This window comes from Cupressus sempervirens, chromosome 11 (assembly GCF_028749045.1).
Source record: "Cupressus sempervirens isolate cs-2001-9-10 chromosome 11, ASM2874904v1, whole genome shotgun sequence".
Taxonomy (NCBI): Eukaryota; Viridiplantae; Streptophyta; class Pinopsida; order Cupressales; family Cupressaceae; genus Cupressus; species Cupressus sempervirens.
This window is the reverse complement of record NC_143128.1, coordinates 316,288,068-316,310,087: the sequence shown is the minus strand read 5'-3', so window position 1 is coordinate 316,310,087 and position 22,020 is coordinate 316,288,068. Positions and strand designations below refer to the sequence as shown.

Here is a 22,020-nt window from a genome sequence, read left to right as displayed (position 1 = left end):
TTTCTTCGTTTCATATTTATCTTCTTAATGGATTTGGCAAAGTGGTGAGTTGGGTATCGAGCTCCATTCTTGTGCATTTGATTCGTCGTTCTATGACGAATCCTAATGCCGGATAGAGAAAAGTATACAAGGTTGTCGATTATCAATTTGATATAAACAAGACCATTGAATTCATTTTTGTCACTGGAAAGAATAATCAAAAGGGCAGCTAACCCCGGGTAGACCAGCTCACAGGTTGAGAGTCAAGATTTGAACTTAGAATTGTGGACGGTTTTGAATTGAAAATCAGAACCTCATCCAGCTAGCGAACTGCTCTACCAATAATCTGCTTACCCATTTTATCATGGAAGTATCAGCTTCTCCCTAGAATTTACTGTATTCATCAATCCTCTTGATCACTCCACACTCAGTGTATTGTCTTAAGCCTAGCCCTGATATTGGCTCAGGTTGTGACCCTAACCAAACATTAGCTTTGGCTCCATTTGTGGCCTTTGCCACACATCAGCGTTAATACAATGAGCAGCTTTTGCGCTAGTTTACTTGATCATCTCCTAGTGGGACTTCTTGGCTCTCTCTAAAAATACGGATTGCTATTATTAACCTTTCTTCTAAGGTCTGTACATGCATATACGTACTAAAATAGAATTTGATTTCTGTTTGTTGTACATTATAAAGATTGCATTACATTGATAGATTATCCACCACCACTTTTTCAACGATCTATCTTACGAGTTACAGGATTACACCGTTTGGCATTAAGCTAGTTACAATGTACCGTAAAAACTTCAACTAAATGCACATATGATAAACCCAGAAATACTCCAGCAGTAAACATTTTTTTGTATTTTTTATATTTTCTTCAAGCAACACACATGCAAAGTAAAATTTACCAGTCTTTGATAAATTACAAGGCACACTGTAGGTTTGAATCTGATAACATTTTGAAACTGAGCTTGGTGACATTTTGAAACTGAACATGCTCCTGGATGGTTTCCATCCCTAAGATGGTCTGAGTTCCAAGCTTGAAGGTTTCTATCTCCAAAGATCACAACTTGCTGTACACAGTCTTCACACTCCCAAGAGTATTTTTCTATATTTTGAATCTAAGTATTTGCTTTTGTTTTTCACCAGTGCTTCTTATATTCTTTTAATTGACAGGTCTGAGATAATTAAATCTGACCTAGCTAACTAGCAGTTTAAGTAAGTAAATACCTCTCTGACACAAGTACCTATTCCATTAGTTAAGTTACTTTAAACTGAAATAGCTATAACCTATCTATTGTTGTTATATGGAGCGTAATCAGACTCGGATGTTATTTTCCCCACTTTTTCGGCACGGTTATCCCCAAATTATTCAACGGGGGTTCGGGGTCATGTGGGATCCGGGGGCTCAAATGGCTTTAATGCAGCTCAAACAACTTTTGTTATTTTACCAAGGTGTCAGGAGTTAATTTTATATTGGCTGACATATTCTAATAACCTTATTTTTGTAACTGACATAAGTCGATTAAATGGATTAGGGTTAGGATTTTCAAATTAGAATTTTGTAGCATTTTGTTGCAGTATTGTGTTTCAAGGGATTGCCGATTGTAATTGATATAATTTGCTGGGTAATAATATTGGATTCTCTGTTTGGTGGATGTAGCCCAAGTTTGGGTGAACCATGTTAAAAATTCTCTCTTTGCTGTTATTATTTTTGTGTTTTTATTCCTTTTTTTAATCATTTGCATTTAATTGATATTTTCTGCATGCAATGTTTAACATCTATTTTCTATTCTTATGCTGCTAGCCATAAGCTCAATGCTAAAGATTAGAGGAGTTGGCCCCATGTTCCATTAATGTCAAGAGGGGATGATGCATATACATTATATGGATCTACTTCATTTACACTTACAAGATGAAGTATTCCACAACCTCAGTCCTTAAACTGTATCTGTTTGAATGGAAGGGAAGGGGCAAAGTAAGCACAACCATTGATGGAATCTCTATCGATCCCATTTATAGGGAATGCCCAAAGCAAAGTCTGAAAACTTAGAGCCAACAAGCCCCCAAAACCCCCAAAAGAAAACACACTCAAGTGCTTGTAAGCATCACCCTCCTACTCCTATGGGTGAGGAGTTTCTCCATAGTTCATCGGGATCCCTCATCAATCACTTCCTGAGCTTCCAATGCTTGAGTTTTGACCTTGCTGCTTCATGGATTTTTCCACAGCAACTGACCTCTCCACTGAGGCATTCCTCCTAAGCAGTCTCAAAAATATCCTACTCTGTGGAAAGTCTTTTAGAACCAAACTATCCTCTCTGTCCTTATCTGTACTTCCATCTGAAACAATCACCTGAACCTGATCCACTGCACAAATCAAAAGGGGATCCTGATGTTCTCAAGCAGACAAAGACTTTCATTTCCAAGAAGCATAAAAAAAACCATGGTTCTGCCGCAAAAAGTCTTCATTAGACTGCTCGTCAACAACACCCATTTCTGCAACTTGAATGAACTCTGCTCAGGCTTCTTTAGAACGTGCTTTCAAACTTCCTGTGCCTAATCTGATTGTAGAGGAAACACCTAAAAGGCAGACCTTCAAAATCTATGAACCGAATTTAACTGCAGTAAGAAGAATGAATATGATTGGATTGAATAGTAGGGTGAGCAAAGTCAACATAGACAAAAAACCTGGTAAGGCTATTTGTATATCTATCTAAATTAGGGTCACATATGACCAAGGTTGCTAGGAGATTCGTATTGATACTGGTACGGAAGACTAGAAGTGATAACTGTATGTCTATTTTTGAAAACCAGTTTTCTAATATTATTTAATAATTTATAGAAACACCACGACGTTGAACTTTCAGCACTGTAAATCCTTTGGCAAGGGTAAGCTCAAAAAGTAAATAGGCAATGAAAATTATTCAGGAGGAAAATGAAGTATCAAACACCCAACAATAGTCCAGATCTATTAGATAAAGGAGCAAAGAACCAAAACATCCATCAAAAGCACAGACAATTTCAAAGGAATCAATCAGATTTGACAAAGTGTATAAGAAATTTGAAGCCAAGGGCTCAAAACGAACAAGTTGAATTTTTTGTCATTGCAAATCCTTTTGCTATTCTATGTGATTGTATATATGAGAATATGGATATAGTGTTTGGAATTGAGGATATTTTTGGCACTTGGATGAGTTGCATAGATGTTGTATTGATGACAGGTTTGTCATTGATGACAACATATGTTTTTATGTTCATGACAGACTCAAATTTTGTATACTGCAAATTATTTATCAGATTAGTGAGGACAATGCTTGACAGATTTAGATATGCAAGCTTACATGTGTGCAGTAGAATGAGTATATACATCATGTCTATGTTCATTATACTTTGTGTGTGGACTTTACCAATTGGTATTACATCACCAAGTTCTCTTTGAGAAGGAAGCTTAGCAGAATGAGGAGGTCTACTATGGCCTACAAGAAGGCAAGTCCTAAAGTTGATGGTGACAACTATGACAGTTGGAAGAACAAGATGCGAACACACTTGATCTATATGGAAATTGATTATTGGTTGATTGCAAGGGATAAAATTTTTGATGCTAAAGCAGAAATTGGCCCGCCTTTAACATGATTGCAAGGGAAGCATTGATAAGTGCACTATCTGAATCATAATTCATTGGGGTAAAGGAACTTGACCCAACACATGATATTTGGGCTAGATTAGAAAAGTTATATGAAGGTGACGAATATACAAAGAAAGCAAAGTTATAAAATTGGAGAACTATATTATAGAATGCTAGAAAGCAGGAAGATGAAACTATTAGATGAATTTGTTTAGAAAATTCTCAGATCTTTAATACCAGCTTGTGAGAACAGGATAAATGCAACTGAAGAAGTCATCCCTCTCATTGAAAATTTCAATGAAGAGATCTTTATTGGTAAGTTACAAGCTTTTGAAACTGCAAGATTGAAAGATTCTTTACCTAGAATTGAGATTGCACTATGCTAGTGCACATAAGGACAAAATAGCACTAACCAAGAGTGCAAGAAGCAGTAGTAGAAATCTTGGAGAATATGCAAGTGAATGGGCAAAGATTGAAGAAGAGGAAATAAAGATGGATGAACTTTGAAGTCTTGATTGCAAAGAGAGAACAAAGAGTTAGAGGAGTATTTAAAGGTAAGTTACCTACACATTGTTATAATGGCAAGAAAATTGGTCATTTTGAATCAAAATGTCCTACAAAAGAATCTAAGATTAAACCTAGACCCTAAAAATTGAAATTCTATAAAGAAATCAAAATCTCGTAAAGAATGTATGTTGGTGACGATGAGATTGAGATTCGGGATATTAACTTTGAGGACAGTGATAATGAGGATGAAATAGGATTTCTTACGATTAAGGATGGAAGTCCTATTAAAGAAGAAAGAGCACTTGTTTGACATGTTGAGAAAAAGAGAACAAATTGGATTATAGACAAAAGATGTTCACATCAAATGATAGGTGACAAAGATAGGTTTGTAGAGTTGAAAAGCTACGATAGAGGTGTTGTCAGAGTTGGTAACAATGTACCCTGCTTGACAAAGAGAAGGTTCAATATCATTTGATGGTAAGACTAACAATGTTGATGTTTTATTTATTGATGGCTTGAAACATAATTTGCTAAGTGTTGGCTACCTTGTAGACAAGAGTTATCGTTTACAATTTACTAATAAGAAATGTTCAATTAATGATAAGGAAGGAAATGAGATTGCAATTGGTACTAAGATTAGAGATAATGTATTTCAGTTGAACCCCTTAGAGATAAGTTGTTTTATTGCAAAAGTTGATGACAGTTGGTCATGGCGTAGGAGATTTTGTCATATAAACTTTGATAACATGGTAAAGTTCACTAATTCCAATGTGGTCAGAGAACTACCTAAGATTGTGAAACCTTCTAATATGATGTGTAAGAAATATGTAATGGAAAAGAAGAAAAGGAGTAGATTTTAGAGCAAAGCATTTACTACTTCAAAGAAGTTGGTAATTGTACACACAAATTTGTGTGGACTTACCAAGACAAGAACATTTTATGGTGAGAAGTATTTTGTTCTTTTTATTGATGATTTTACTAGAATGATGTGGGTTGCTTTTCTAAGAGAGAAATCTCAGGCATTTGATAAGTTTAAGATCTTTAACGCAAAAGTTGAGAATGAAATAGGATTAACAATAAAATGTTTAAGGTCTAGAGGTGGAGAATTTACATCTAATTAGTTCAATGCATATTGTGAGGATAATGGAATTCACAGACAAACTTCAGCCCCTAAAACATCACAACAGAATGGAGTAGTAGAGAGAAGAAACCAAATAGATTGTGAGGCAACAAGAGTGATGTTACTTGAAGGTAAAGTGACACATATACATTGGACAGAAGTAGTAAATACTACAATATACACCATGGTCAAAGTTTAGATTAGATAGGAATAGGTAAAACACCTTATGAACTTTGGTTTGGTCATACACCTACTGTTAAAAGTTTCAAAATCTTTGAAAGAAAATGCTATATCAAAAGAGCTGATCAAATAGGAAACTTTTATCTTAGAAGTGATGAAGGTATATTTCTTGGATATTCTACTAAAAGTAAGGCTTATAGATGCTATAACTTAAGGCTAAAGAATTCTTTTGAAAGTGCAAATGTAAGAATTGATGAAAGATTTTAGGTACAAGAAGAACTTTTGAATATGATTCAGATGATGATACAAACTAAGCAAGTACATGTTAGAGATCTGTACAAAATCAAAATGTAGAACATTAGCTATTCTTTGAGATTGACAATGGAATTCATGTACAACTTGATGAACTTAGAGAAGAATAGAGAACACCAAGGTATGTTTTTTCCAATCATCTCGATAATTAGATTATTAATAATGCAAGTAATGGGGTAGTGACAAGAGGAAGAATGAGAATAAGATTTGTTTGATTTCACATTTGAACCTAGGAGTACTGATGAAGCATGCAGAGATGAATCATGGATTAATGCTATGAAAAAAGAGCTTGAATAGATTGAAAAGTACAATGCATGAGGATTAGTCCCCAGGCCTAAAGACAAGAATGTAATTGGAACTAAGTGGGTATTTGGAAATAAAATGAATGAGCAAGGAGAAATGGTAAGAAAAAAAGGAAGATTGTTATGTAAAGGTGGTTATTCACAACAAGAAGGTTTAATTTTGAAGAGACCTTTGGTCTTGTAGCAAGATTAGAAGAAGTTAGATTTTATTTTGGCATATGCAGCTACGAGAATTTCAAAGTGTATCAGATGGATGTTAAATCAGCTTTCTTCAATAGAGAATTAGAAGAAGCATAAATTGAGCAACGTGATGGATTTCCATTGATAGAGCAAGAAGATATGATATGCAAATTGAAAAAATGCCCTTTATGGATTGAAGCAGGCACCTAGACCGTGGTATGTGAGATTAGACAAATACTTGCTAAACTTGAGATTCAAGAAGGGAAGTGGAGACAATAATTTGTACCTAAGTTAATTTAGATGGACTACTGATTATTGAAGTATTTGTGCATGACATTGTCTTTGGAGGAAATGATGAGGCAATCAATACATTTTTTGATGAAATGAAAGAAGAATTTGAGATGTCTATGATAAGTGAGATGAAGTACTTTTTGGGATTGCAAATTGATCAAACGAAAGATGATATCTTTATATCTCAAACTAAGTACCTTAAGGAGTTGTTAGTAAGATTTAGTATGGAGAAGTTGCAAACCAGTTAGAATACCTATGGTTACAAATTGTAAGTTGACTAACAATGATAATTTCACATTGTTCAGACAAGATATAGATCTATGATTGGTGGTTTACAATATTTGACTCATACTAGGCTTGACATAGCTAGTGCAGTTGGTATTGTGACAAGGTATCAAGCATATCCTAAGGAATCACATCTAGTGGCAGTAAAAAGAATATTCAAATACTTGAAGGGGACGTTGGAGTTTGGTTTATAGTATGATAAATCAAATGATTTCACACTATATGCCTATACTTATGCTGATTGGGAAGGAAATATTGATGACAAGAAAAGTACTAGGCTAGTTTCATGGTTGAGCAAGAAATAAGATTGCATTTTACAATCCACAACAAAAGCAGAATATGTATCAGCAGCAAAAAATTGTAATCAGTTGATGTAATGTCCCCTTTTTTTAGCCTTTTACTTTTAATGCGTCATTAGCCTTTTCCATCATCATCTTGTGGGCTAACCAGGCCTTTCTTAGGGGGTTAGTATGAGTTTCAACATAAACATCTTCTCTTTTAGGCAAATTGGAGTCGAGATAGCAATGGTTTTGGTCCTTGGATACTTACTCTTTATAGTAAGTCAGGATCTGTATTTCTAGGTTTGCAATATTGAACTTTGATGCATCTTATCAAGAGCTTTGCAACAAGCTATTAAACATGACATTCTGAGTTTGACAAGATATTTTTTTAATGTTTGAAGATTAAATTGTTTCAATAAAGTGACTTTATAATTAAAAAGAGGAATTAATAAGTCATTTTATCTTTGAAAGTTATATTATTCTTTTAAGTGGAAGAAAAAAATAATTAAAGGGAAAAGAGAATAAAAATGAGACAAGTAAGGGAATATGAAGAGTCAAAGGAGAATAAAGCTCATTTTTAGCATGCTTGGATATTGGATTTGTGTTTGAGATTTCTCTTGAAGAAATTAAGAAATCTTCAGCTTCTACTCAGGGATCCCGAGGACAGAAACCTTTAGACACTTCTCAATGAATCAGACGCTAATCTGATTCAGCTTGTGGTGGATTTGAGACGGAGCTCACATTGCATAAACATGTTCATTCTTAGTAATTTCTAGTTTGACTGTTGTTACTATACTAAGGTTCGATATATAGTGATTTGTTATTGTATTGCTGATTTTTGTTTTGACTGGTAAAAGGCCGAAGCCATTTGTATTATATTAAATAGATAAAAAAATTACAGAAGAAAACTTCGTTCAAACAGGGACTAGTAGAATAGAATAGAGAAGAAAACCTCAAGTCTAGCCTGGGACCTAAGTTCTAACATGAGTACAAGGATAAAAGGGGCATACCCCAGTTTTAGTTCTTTATGAAGAGCATACCCTTCATTACATATTAGTCCACTTTGTATTAATTATGAGTTTATATACATGTATCCTCAAAATAGTTGAGGTCTTGGGAAGACATTCCTTTCTTTACATCTTTGATTATACAAATAGATAGTCCCCTTGCTAAGGGTTAGCATGGGAATTTTAGTTTGTTAATTCGCAAATTGTTATAAGCCTCTTGCTGCATCCTGTTTGAAATCCATCTCCTATTGGTATTTGTTTCTCAAAATTTCTTCTTGAGCCTCTGCATCTTAAATAAAATCCAAGCTCACAAGGAAGCATTAATCTTAAGCAATTCGAATAATCAATCTAGGAAGTAGACATCTTGATTTTTTACCTTATCCTTTCAAGGATTGTTTTAATTAATTTCCAACTGGCTTCCATTTTAATGATATTAATAAATTTTTATTAGCTCTTTTATTTTCAAGTTTTCATTACAACAGGGATGGGTTAAGATGTTACTTGTTAAAATTAAATCTTGCATTTTTGAAATTTATAAGATTAGGATCCCAAAATTTGTTTTCATCCTCGGTTTTGTGTGATCTCTAAATAGCTTCTCCATTTACTTAAAAAAGTGGGTTTTCGTATATTTTGTCCATTTCAACTTCAAATAAGGGGTTATGAAAAAGTTGAAGAGTGTCTTCATTTCCAAGATCAAGCTTGTCTATATCTTCATTGTTTGCTTCCTCATCTAGTTTTTCCAATTCATTGTTTCTCTCTCTCTCTCTTGTGATCTTCTGATATGATCATCTGTTTACTTGCATTGATTGTCCTTGTGCACTAGCTTTTGTAGCTTATCTTCCCATACTTTTAATGTTACAATATCTTGTTTATCCCTCTGAAGATGATTAGACTGGATACGAGTAGTGACTCTGGATTCTCTTGCACTAGAAGCATTACTCCCCTCATCTACAACTATGATTGATCAGTCTCTTTTGTAATGGTTGCCCTTGATGACAGACTAATTTTTTCTATACTTGAGTTTTTTCTAATTTGTAGCTTGCAATGCTGGGGTAGTTATGAATAGAATTACCAAGCACAAATGATAAAACACAAACTCTATCGCAGCTAGCTAAACAACTTTAGCAATATGGAATAAAACACATTCATTAAAATTCCATCAAATACACACATGAAACTTCTATCTATTTTCAACAATATGGAATCCAAAGTATGCAATAAGTCTTTCATTTCAATACTGATAACACTGAAACTACAGCAGCAGAATAATACCTCTGATTTGTTTCAGCAAATTGATATCTGGATCACAATGCCAATGTCAGCCAAATCTTACATGCCACAAACAGCAATGCCAAGCATGTTAACTACAAAGACAGCAGTTTCTACCCTCAGACCCCCTCCGCAGACTATATACGACAGTCCAAGGCCAGGAATGACACCCTTTACTGCAAGTACAGCACTGTTACAATGGTGCAACCCTCTCCAATGGTGTATGGCAGTTTAGCAGTTCTGATAATAGCTGTATGGCACCTTTGATGTCTGCAATCTCAGGTCAATACTCTTATACGCAGTCTTAGGAATGTACAACACCTGTAGTAATATGTGTTTATGACTGTATGGTATCCTGATGAAATGCTCCAGACTTGTACGGCATTATAAACCCTTGCAATTCTTCAGAAAGAAATGGCCAGCATAATACCATCGAATCACAGCAATATCTCTCGATTTCCCAAGCACCAATGCTTAGAATTGATCCCAGGATGATTGACAAATTATCCACACAATATGAAATGTGACAATGAAATAGATATTCAGATTTACCTTGACATGAACACTCAAAGATCTTCTTGACTTCCAATAGTGAAGAGAATGTCATTCTGTCATTCATGGAGGATTTCATCTCACAAATCCATGAAGAAGAACTCTCCAATAAATTCATAAACTCCTTATTTCACCCAGCCTCCTGAAAGTGAACTCTAGGAAATCTTTTATAACACACTCTTAAGAGATCATTTACTCATCTTACCAATGTGGGATAAATAAAACCACTTTTCCCCATCACTTTTGCCTTTCCCTATTTTTTCGGGATTTGGCTTTTTTCTCTTATTTTCTGACAAAGGCTTTTTGTGCTATTCTCTGCAAATGCTTTTTAGCTAATTTTCCACAAGTGCTTTTATTGTATTTTCCTGTGATTGCTTTCATTTAATATTTCCCCATGTCTCTTAAATAACTTCCCTTTAAGGCCCCATATCAATAAAGTTAAATATTTTAATTTAACTTTATAGCTTAATCTTATTGATAAATAAATTAATAATTACAAGTAATTACGAAAATCTCTAGTTGATACTAACAATTACCATCAATAGGATGTTTAACTTATGATTCGCTAATGATACCGACCAAGCCCAACTAATTTACAATTAATAGTAAGTTAGCCAAAATTGCATCTAACTACCTCAGATTGTCTTGCAACGAAAATTGTGTAGGCCAAACGATCTCAAAGTCCTCAACTAACTCACAATAAATAGTAAGTTTGCCAAAATTGTATCTAGCTGCCTCAGGTTGCCTTGCAATGAAATTTGTGTAGGCCAAATGGTCTCAAAGTCCTTTTAGTGTCCTAGTTTGCCCATGAGATCATGAGGAAATAGGCTAAGGACAAACTCATACAACTTAACCTAGAAAGGTAACATTATATCTTCAAAGGACAGGAAAGAGTTTGGGTTAACAATTGATTCCACAAAACTTGAATTATGATTCCAAAAGTTGATCTCTATGTTGTCATTCCTTGTGCATGATCTTTGTGATGGTGTGAGGTCAACTCTATCATATTGATGGATCCATGTGCTTAACTCATTAGTGATATGCGAGGACTCAATAGCTTGTTCTTTTCTCCTTGCACTTGTGGATTCTTGGAATATCCTTTTGGAACTTGATGGTCCTCCCTTGCATTAACCTTTCCTAGGATTCCATGTCTTGCAATAGCATTTTCTTCCTTTGGTGCAATCACTTGAAATGCCTCAAACAACATTGTTGTGAGTGGTGGTGTGAGATTTTTGGTGCAATTTTTTAATTGCAATCATTCATCTTTTGTTCTTGAAAAGTGTTCGTGCTTTCCATCTCCCCTTCTTAGGCCCAAGTGACAATTTCTTCTCTTTTACGACGAATACTTAATCGGTAGATCATCCAGTAGCACGCAAGATCTGTTAGGATCTCCACTATTATAAAGAGATATTAGTTTGGGATTTGATTAGTTTAGTGTGATTTTGGTCTGATAAAGTCATCTGAGACCAATTTGAGTCATTTCAGAATGTTTTGGAGTCATAATGCAAAATTGTCAAAAATGTTAATGTTGCAAATGTTGTCAAGTTGCATAATGTGGAATGTGAAGGTTCAATATTGCATGAAGTGAGAAATTGAATAGTTAAAATTTGAAAGGTAGTTAATGATTGTTGAGGATTTGTTGAAAATGGTTAAAGAAGGCCTTGTGTGGTCGAGAACAAAGGAGGGGATAAAGATTTTGTGGTTGCAACAATCAATGCAATCATTCTTTTACTGAAAATCTGAATGTGTTGTTTTCTGTTTTCTTGAATCTCATGTATCTTTACGGCTTTTGTATGTCTTGCGTGTGGTATGGTTGGAAAGATAAATGAAATACCTTTCATTTGATTTTTGGTTTGGTTAAATTTATTTAGTTTGGAGAAATTTATGGCAATTTTAGTGCAGGCTGCGTGGAATCCTACCTAGGGTTACTAGTTTTGGGAAAAAACATCATAATTTGTAATGTCCCCGTCATAAAATAAATGTATTTAATTAAAACTTGTTAATGGGCCGATTGATTTAATATATCTCAACCCATTTTTATTTTTGTTTACGTAGTTTGTGTTGTTATCGACTATCTTTGTACAACCTCGAAAAATTTTCCGATGGGTTTTTAAGCACAACTTGTAGGTAATCTTAGGTATATGCTTTTGTATTATTTTCTATGTACTGCAAATTCCTGTTGGAGTTCTCTATTATTCGCCATTTCGGAAGTGAAAGACCTTCCCTATTTGGCTTGTCTCGATTTCGGTGGGAATCAACCCTCACCCTATTCTGTTTGTGTATTTCTTGCTTTGATTCTGGCAAATATCGATATATTTTTTGGAGCGACTTTGTTGGTATCTCTTGTTTGTATATCTGAATTGCGTGTCAAATATCGTTGATTACCGGGAATTATATACAACTTATTAACCATGGCGCAGGACCTCCCTCACTCCATTCTTCGCGATTTCCTTCTCCGTCCCGCACCATACAACTTTCTATTTACTGACTGTACGGCTACACAAAGCCCATTGTACAACCCTATTGCTATCGTACTTGTCCATAGACTACCGTATGACTTCACCCATCACCGTACAGACATCCTTCTTGGATCGACGGTCACCCATTTTCACCTCTTAATTCCACCGTACCTGATGCATTGACTACTCGAAGCATGAAGTAGAACTACCTAAGGCTCTGGAAAGACTACCCGAGACACGGAGCTACGTGAGGCATTGGAAAGACTACCCGAGGCACGGAGGAGAACTACTTGAGGCATTGGAAAGACTACCTGAGGCACGGAGGAGAACTACCTAAGGCACTGGAGAGACTACCCGAGGCACGGAGGAGAACTACTTGAAGCATTTGCTACTGGGAGCATATGACAAGGCTACCTAAGTAATTGCCTACGGATTGAGATCACCTACAGGCCGAGATCACCTTAGGAACATTACAGGTATCAAAGCTTTTGATACCGCCTGCCTGTGGAAGTGAATGCAAGTTTATGCTTAGAGGAGAAGGCGAAATAACCCTATTGATAGAATGGCAGATCATCAGGATCCTATGACAGAACTCATGAATCTTTTAAGAGAGTTGAATAGAAATCAAATGCAAATCAACGAAACCCAAACGCTAATGCAGGAAACTCTACAAAAATTGGCCGAGGGAAAGACAATAGGAGAACAAAATGGACATAGCGTCGATTATGTTTCGAGAAGGACAAACTTTCAACCCTCTTGCTCTCGACACTCAATACCCATCTTCCTTCCAAGGACGGAAGCACCACGCAAAGGAAGAGAGCCCACTTTGAGGAAATGCAAGAAAAACTTTAGGAAGATTTGCGGAACGCGAATATGGAAGGTCATATATCTTACTGAGACTATGTTGATCTAAGAATGAGATATTCTGGTGGAGGAAATCGCGGTTATTTTAATGATGATCTCAGGAGAAAGATCAGAAAGGTAAACTTATTGCTATTTGATGGATTGGGAGTCATTACCGCACAGTCATGGGTCCTAAAGGTAGATACCCATTTCCAACTCAATCCAATGCCCAAAGAGGAAGCAATTAAGTTCGCAGCACTTCATCTAGAAGGAGTGGCGCATGAGTGGTGACATCATGGATTGGTCACTCTCGGTCACGACCAAGTGACCTCTTATGTCGAGTTCACTGAGAGACTCATTGATTGTTTCAATGGGAAGGATCTTGAGCTAAAATTCAAAGATCTAGCTCAGCTAAAGCAAACGGGCACGGTAGACAACTACATCACTGAGTTCCAAAGGTTGTCAGTACTAGTCACAGACATCTCTGAAAGATGCCGAGTTATGTTATTTATGGATGGGATGAGAGAGCCTTTGAGAGGTTGGATCAAAGGGTTCAACCCATGTGCACTCAATGAAGCTATAAAGAAGGTGCGTGACATGGCCGCATCTTCGTCCAAAACTCGCGCAGCTACAGCAACACCATCCCCACAAGAAGACAAGGACAAGGAGACAATTTAGAAGAAACCTCAGATTGATGAAGATTCTCGGCAAGAACTCCAGAGGAAAAAACTCTATTTCACATGCAAAGAACCACGGGGACTTTGTCATCGCTGCCTTGGGAAGGGAAAAATTCATTACATTGAGGTGATGCCTGATGATGATGAAGGACAAATACCAGCAGCAATTGATGAAGAAATTACCCTCTGATACCGATTTGTGGCCCTGCCCCCTGGCTTCCGCATCCGATACGGACGGATGCGGGAAGCCTCCGGATGCCTGCGGGTGGCTTCTGGGCAGCATCCGCAGGGAATCCGGGAGCATTCGGACGCATCCGCGGGAGTTAGGCGGAAAACTAATAAAATAAAGTATATTTTAACTTAAAACTATGAAACATGTGACTAAAAGCATTTTTTAAAGCATTTTTTCACAATAAAACCCTAAAATGACCCTAGAAGACAACATAGAAGCATTCACAAGAGTCATTTTAGAGTTTTGTTTGCACCTACAACCACTCCTTCATTGTGAAGCTAAGTTCAGCATTTTCGAAGAGGATCGATCGAAGAGGGAGAGATAGCTTTCTCAAAGAAGTTTAAACCATTCAAGGTAAGTGATCAATCCTTTTTTTGAGTATTTAGATGAATTATTTTGAGTTTTTGATGATTTTTTTAAGTTCTTGAAGATTTTTTTAAAGTTTTTTTTCAATTTTTTTTTTTTCGAAGATATGTAGAAGCAACTTTGGGTATCTATTTTAGTAGTTTTTCTCACTTCTTTCCATTTGTATGCATGATCATTGATGTTCATCGTTGTTAGGAACTAATTAAAATTTATTTATTTTCTTATAAAATAGGTTGCAAAAAACTAGGCAAGAATGGATACCGGTGGTAGTGCTAGTCAAAGTTCAGTGGGGGGCCAAGGAGGGGAAGGGACTGATAATTTCAAAATTGATGTAGGTTCTCCTTTGTGGAGACATACAACACGGATATCACAGGTTTCAGGAGGTGGCTCATACTATTGGAAGTGCAATTATTGTCAAAGTAACAAAGGAAAACCTTTCAATAGCTCATATTCTCGAGTGAAGCTTCATTTTATGGGCCCTGTTGGCAAAGGATTTGGAATGTGCAAAGGCAAAAATGGTACTGGAATGACTAGCGCGGAAATACTTTCATTTGTAAGAGAACAAGAAGCTGCTGATGCATTGATCAATAGATCAAAAAAAAGCTACTATCAAGGTCCTTCCTCAAAGAGCAAGCCAAAGACACCCACTGAACCAATGGCATCCTCCCAACACCCATTCTTGCAGGTACCTGTGCCAGAAGAGGATGAGGAAGAAGTGAAAATTTCAACCCGTAAAAGAGGCCCATTGGACACCGCATTTAAAATGGGGGCAAGAGACCGTGCTGATGAAGCTATTGCACGTTGCCTCTATGCGAATGGGCTTTCTTTCAACTTGGTGAGATCACCATATTGGAAGGAAATGGTGGCAGCAATCAAAGAATCACCAGCTGACTACACAAGCCCGGGCTATGAAAAGGTGCGTACAACTTTATTGCAACAAGAGAGGGCACATATAGAGAGAGACCTTCAACCGATCAAAAAATCTTGGAAAACTTCGGGTCTAACTATTGCGTCAGATGGTTGGAAGGATACAAGAAACCGGCCACTGATTAATGTGATTGCAATTTCCCCCAAAGGGGCAATGTTTTTGAAGGCCATTGATTGTGAAGGGCAAGTGAAGGATTCGAAATTCATTTGTAGAATTCTCATTGAGGCCATTGAGATGGTCGGTAGTGAGAATGTGGTACAGGTGGTCACTGACAATGCCAAAAATTGCAGGGGTGCGGGTGCTTTAGTTGAGAGTCGGTATGACCATATTTTTTGGACTCCATGCACTGTTCACTCCCTTAACTTGATCATGCAAAGGATTGGCACTGAAGTAGATTGGGTGAAGAAAATATATGAAGAGGGGGAGGACATACAGATGTTTGTGACCAACCACCACATGTCACAATCCATTTTTAGAACATACTCCAAATTGGAGTTGCTGAAGGTAAATTAATTTTTTTAAATTACTAAGTTTCATGGTTTTGTAATTTAGTTAAAAATTAAAATTTTTAGTTATATTGTCAATTGACATATTGTTAACTTGCTTAGGTTGCTGAGACCCGTTTTGGATCTCATACAATTGTTATGAGACGACTCCTCAAGGTAAAAGATGCATTAAGTCAAATGGTCATCGGTCATCAATGGGGTGTATGGAAGATCTCAAATTCAGAAAGAGCACAAAGGATCAGGAATTTGATCTTGAATGAGAGTTGGTGGGCTCGTGTGGCATATGTATTGGATTTCACCGAGCCCATCATGATTATGCTCCGTTTTGCTGATACAGATACACCTTGCTTAGGGGATGTGTATGATGGCATGGACACCATGGTTGAGAAGGTAAAACATTCTATAAAAGCACATGAGAGTGACCCCACACAATGTGAAGCCTTATGCAAACAAGTGCAAGCAATTATCAACCATCGCTGGAATAAGATGACTACCCCATTGCACCTCCTTGCATATGCCTTATCTCCTAGGTACTATAGTGAGGAGATAGCTGGTATGCCGGGTAGAGTTGCACCATTTGCGGATGAGGAGGTTGCTGAGGGGTGCCACAAAGCCCTTTCAAGACTCTTCCCACTGGAAGAAATGCATGAAAAAGTGAGGGAAGAATTTGGGTTGTTTGCTTCGGGGTTAAAGCATTCTCCATTTGCACTAAAGGACCAAAATAGAATGGGAGCTATCACATGGTGGTACATGTATGGTCAACCTTTCAAGCATCTTCAACCTCTTGCAATCAAAGTCCTATCACAAGTAAGTTTTTTATTTTGTTTTGTAAATTTGTTTTAAAATTTTATGTTTACACTTGCATTGTAGAATTTAGTGTTCCACACATTCTATAAAATTAATTTGCTTTTCATTTGTATGTTTTGTGACAACTATATAGGTTGCTAGTTCTTCTGCTGCTGAAAGGAATTGGAGTACATACTCCTTTATCCATTCGGTGAAGCGCAACCAGTTAGGCTCTAAGAAAGCTGAGGACTTGGTCTTTGTCCACACCAACTTGCGTCTTTTGTCACATAAGAATGATCATTACAAGGAAGGGGCAACAAAGCTTTGGGATGTAGCCCCTGAGTGTGCAGATTTGGATGCAACACTTCATGATCTTGTTACAGTTGGAGACGGTGATGATGTTAGTGTGGCACGTGGTGCATCTAGCATAAGTGGAACCATGCTTGGTTCAAATGATCTTTCAGCAGTTGGAGATGACAATGAGAATGTGGATTTTCTTGCAAATCCCTATGATTCAGAGCCAGACTCTGATTGATTGAATCATCAGACTTCAATCATTTACCATGTTTTTAAATTTTATTTTGTTGGAATCTTGAACATGACCTATTTGAACTTATTGTTTAAGAGTCAAGACTAAACGCTAATGTTGGACAAGCACATATTGATATTGATTGATATATGAATATCATATGAATTTTGAAATATCTTGAATTTTGTTTAAGGGTTCAATTATCTGTTAAGTATCATAGATTCATAGTCATATTATGCTTTATCAAATGATTTGTTTTTGTATATTTCTTGCATTTCGTTGCATATGTTAATATTATAATATTATATATATATATATATATATAATATTATAATATTATATATATATATACGTTTCCTCCTGCATCCGCATCCAAAAAAAAAAATCCTTGCATCCCGTATTTGCTTTCGGAATCCGCTTTGGAATCCGCATCCGAATCGGTAACTTAGAAATTACCCAGTAGGAGAGAATAAATGCCCTGATACAAAAAGGGGGTTCCATTGCTACCCTCACTACATTGACTGGAAGTGGTATCTTTAGGGTTCACAACACACTTCAGGGAAAACAAGTCCCAATCATGATTGATAGTGTTGCCACACTTAATTTCATCAATTCATTTTTGGTCACTAGTAAAGGCCTGTGCTCAGTTGAGCATGGAGGATTTGAGGTCAAGGTTGCAGGAGGAACCTTGTTACCTTGCACTCATGTGATCCCATGCCTACAAATTTCCATGGGTGGCAGATGATTTCTTTGTCATGGATTTGGTTGATACTGATATCATTTTGGGCATTCAGTGGTTAGAGACTCTTGATCAGTACACCCAAAGTTTCAAAAGGATGGACTTTTCATTCGAGACAGATGGCAAGAAGGTGCTGCTAAGAGGAATCTCAAATAAAGGATCGAGGGAAGTCACAATCAAGAAGATGGAGGCAATTTTTAAATAGGCATTGGTCCTAGACGCTGCAAGTAAAAACAAGTTAATCGACACCTCGTCATAGTCCTTGGATAATTGGCGGGCCCATCTATTGGTCAAGTATTCCAAGAACACTTTTGCATGTGAGTTGATGGATGGCTATGTACACGATGAAAGATACAAAGTTATTGATGACATCATTTACTTTGGCGGGAAGATCTACTTAGTGCCTGACTCGGTACTAAAGGAGCTGATTACGAAAGTTTTCCTAGAACCTGATGTGCATTTGCTTGGGGACAAGCAAATTCTGGGACGGGAGAACTGTAATGTCCCCGTCATAAAATAAATGTATCTAATTAAACCTTGTTAATGGGCCGATTGATTTAATATATCTCTGACCCATTTTTATTTTTGTTTTCGTAGTTTGTGTTGTTGTCGGCTATCTTTGTACACCCTCGAAAAATTTTCCGATGGGTATTTAAGCATAGCTTGTAGGTAGTCTTAGGTATGCGTTTGGATTATTTTCTATGTACTGCGAATTCTTGTTGGAGTTCTCTATTATTCGCCATTTCAGAAGTGGAAGACCTTCCCTATTTGGTTTATCTTAGTTTCGGTGGGAATCAACCCTCACCCTATTCCGTCTATTTATTTCTTGATTTGATTCTGGCAAATGTTGATATATTTTGTGGAGCGACTTTGTTGGTATCTCTTGTTTGTATATCTGCATTACTTGTCAAATATCGTTGATTACTGGGAATCGTATGTAACTCACTAACCGTGGTGCAGGACCTCCCTCATTCCATTCTTTGTGATTTCCTTCTTCATCCCAAACCATACAACTTTCTATTTACTGACCGAACGACTACTCAAGGCCCACCGTATGACCCTATCGCTATCATACGGCCTGTCCACAGACTACTGTGCAGCTTCACCCATCACCGTATGGACATCCTTCTTGGACCGTATGGGCACCCATTTTCGCCTCTTGATTCCACCGCACCTGATGCATTGACTACCCAAAGCATGGAGGAGAACTACCTGAGGCATTGGAAAGACTACCCGAGACACAGAGGAGAACTACCTAAGGCATTGGAAAGACTACCCGAGGCACGAAGGAGAACTACCCGAGGCATGAAGGAGAACTACCTGAGAGGAGAACTACTTGAGGCACGGAGGAGAACTACCTGAGGTACTGGAGAGACTACTCGAGGCACGAAGGAGAACTACCTGAGGCATTGGAAAGATTACCTAAAGCATTTGCTACTGGGAGCTTATGACAAGGCTACCTAAGTAATTGCCTATGGATCGAGATCACCTACAGGTCGAGTTCACCTTAGGAACATTGCATAATTTGCTTGTCCACTGTAAGATCTTGATGCAAATTGGAGGAAATGTCCATCTTAGGTTTATATACGATTTCACTGAAGTGATTTCCTTAGTTGTTTGTTTGCAAAAGTTATGAATGAGTGTTTGTTTGTTATCTCTATGTATTAGGTGAAACCCTTAGTGGAGAGACTAAATTTGCATTGTATCCATACAAGAGTGTTAAGAATCATTGTGAAATGTTAAGAGGTGTTTATGAACCCTATACAAACCAAATCCATGCGTGAATGCCGTTTGTTATCATTTTGGGAGGACAAAGATAAGTTGTCCACAAGCCTATAAGCCCAATTAAGCCTAACTCCAATTGTAGCAGTCAATTTTTGAGGGGTTCTGTACAGAGAATTGTACCTTGATTCATCTCCACCAATCAAGTTATTCCAGGATGGCATGTGGAATGCATTTCCCCATTGAATTTTCTCATCGGTCCATCCTCAAAAGGATATGTATTCAAAGAAATGCATTTTTTTCATTTGGTCAACATTTAATGTTTGTGTGTAGGTTGTAGTTAAGGAAAATTATAAGTAGGGTTATTTAAATATTCTTGGCCATTGATCTTGAATCAATCTGAGCTGTCCATTGTAATTGAAGAATCTATATAAGGCTTGCTCATTTCAATTTTAGGCTGAGATTTAGGTGAAATTATTAATGAGATACTTGTGTTATTTTGGAGTGTTCCATGTTTTCCTATTTCTCACTTAGATGGATTTGTTTATTTGAAGTAGTTAGATGAAATAAATTATTGCTGATTCATGGTGAAACTTTACATTCATATCTTTTGCTACTTGTTGATTGCAAGTTGTAGTGCAAGGTTATACCCAAGTTCACTGCAAAATACTTACCTGAATTGCTTCATGTTCATCGATTTGCATGACTGATGGTTTTGATGTGCATAAGTAATTTGAAAGTCAGCACACGCTTAGAAAATAACACTTTCCTTTGTGCAGTTGTTTAAGTTGGGGAAGCATGGATTTTTTAGTTTCTCCCCATCATCAATAGTTTCTTTTTTGGTAGAGTAAGAGATAGACTTAGATTTCTAAGCCTATATCCTTTTTGCAACTGATTTTAAACTCATCATTAGAATTAGTTGAAGCACTTGCATTGCCACATTATTTGTCACTTGAGAAGTTGATAGATGTCTATGAATGAACAATGTAAGTCCCTTTGCAATCCCTTGGATGGAAGAGGGCATCATGATCACATCTGCATTGTCTTTGGTATCTTGTTGTTCACTAGATGTAATCCTCGACTGGTATTACTGGAATACATGGCGGTTCTCTGATATTGTCTTGCATTTATGATATCTGTTATAACTTTCACACAGTAGCATGCATTAAACTACTTTTACTAGAGGCGGTAAACAATATTGATCTGTTAATCATCACAACATTTTAATACATTACAGACATTGTGTGTACCTTATTACATGGGGTTCTGGGAATTTGAAGTGGGATAATTATATATGTTTGTTATTAAATTCATGTCTTCTTTGTTACTTCTATTTCTATTTCATTTATTATGAATCTGTAGCCCAGATTAAGACAGTAGTCCTAAAAATGGTTGACCTTCCATCTACATTAAACTGAAAATGATTTTTAATCAATTGTGTAGGAGTGGGAAGTATTTTGTATGCATTTGTTTGTTCAATATTTAACCAAAGAAACATCTTCCACAAGTCTTAAAGGGTCTATACCTCAACAAAATCAGGTTTTGCATAGCCACATCTTGCACTCTTGTAGTGAGTTCTTTATTAGCTCAATAGAGATTATAGTAGTGCATTAGTCATTTATCTAGTGATAGAGTTTGGGGTCAAAGCATATATTTGGATACTATTGCGGTTTATTTGTATTTTAGTTATGATTATTAAATCTTGGTAAATATTATCTATAGGATATAATGATTGTTCTCTATTGAAACATTCAGCATATTCCCAATTAATAATTGTTCTTTGTTGAAACATTCTTTTGACACTGTATTTTTAGAATGCATAAGATGATTACCTCTATCAATTCCATCACTGACAGAATGTTCTATGCATCATTTGAATCAAAGTTGCATGGATATGGATATGGATACAAATACAGATATGGTATTGGGTACAGATAGGGCCATTTTTTTTAGACTCCCAATATGGATACAGCTGGACACGACATTAATAAATAACACATATACATATATTTAACATAGTTTTCTAAGTTATTATAGGAGATTTTCATTACTTCAAAATTAATATTGACACATAAATGCTACATAAATATTTATAAGTTAATTTAACACTTTACAATATGTAAACATAGTAGAGTTGTATTAGAAGACAACCCAAAAACGGGTTGCGGAAATAGAAAAACATTTTATTTGTCTTTCACATTAGGTGGAGGTTTTGTTTATACTATTTTTTATAAAAAAATGATTTAATATAGTTTTATTACATTAAAGGGAAGAGCTACGTCAAATCTTTAATAAAGACCAAATCCAATAGTATTTGGTACAGTTCAAAAATTAAGTATA

General features: G+C 36.4%; 1 protein-coding gene across 1 annotated transcript in view; it reads left to right on the top strand.

Annotated features, from left to right (window-relative positions):
* The window catches only part of PAP23 (purple acid phosphatase 23), a 123,731-nt gene that overhangs the window by 1,000 nt on the left and 100,711 nt on the right, over nt 1-22,020 (top strand). The gene's annotated exons all lie outside the window — the stretch shown is intronic.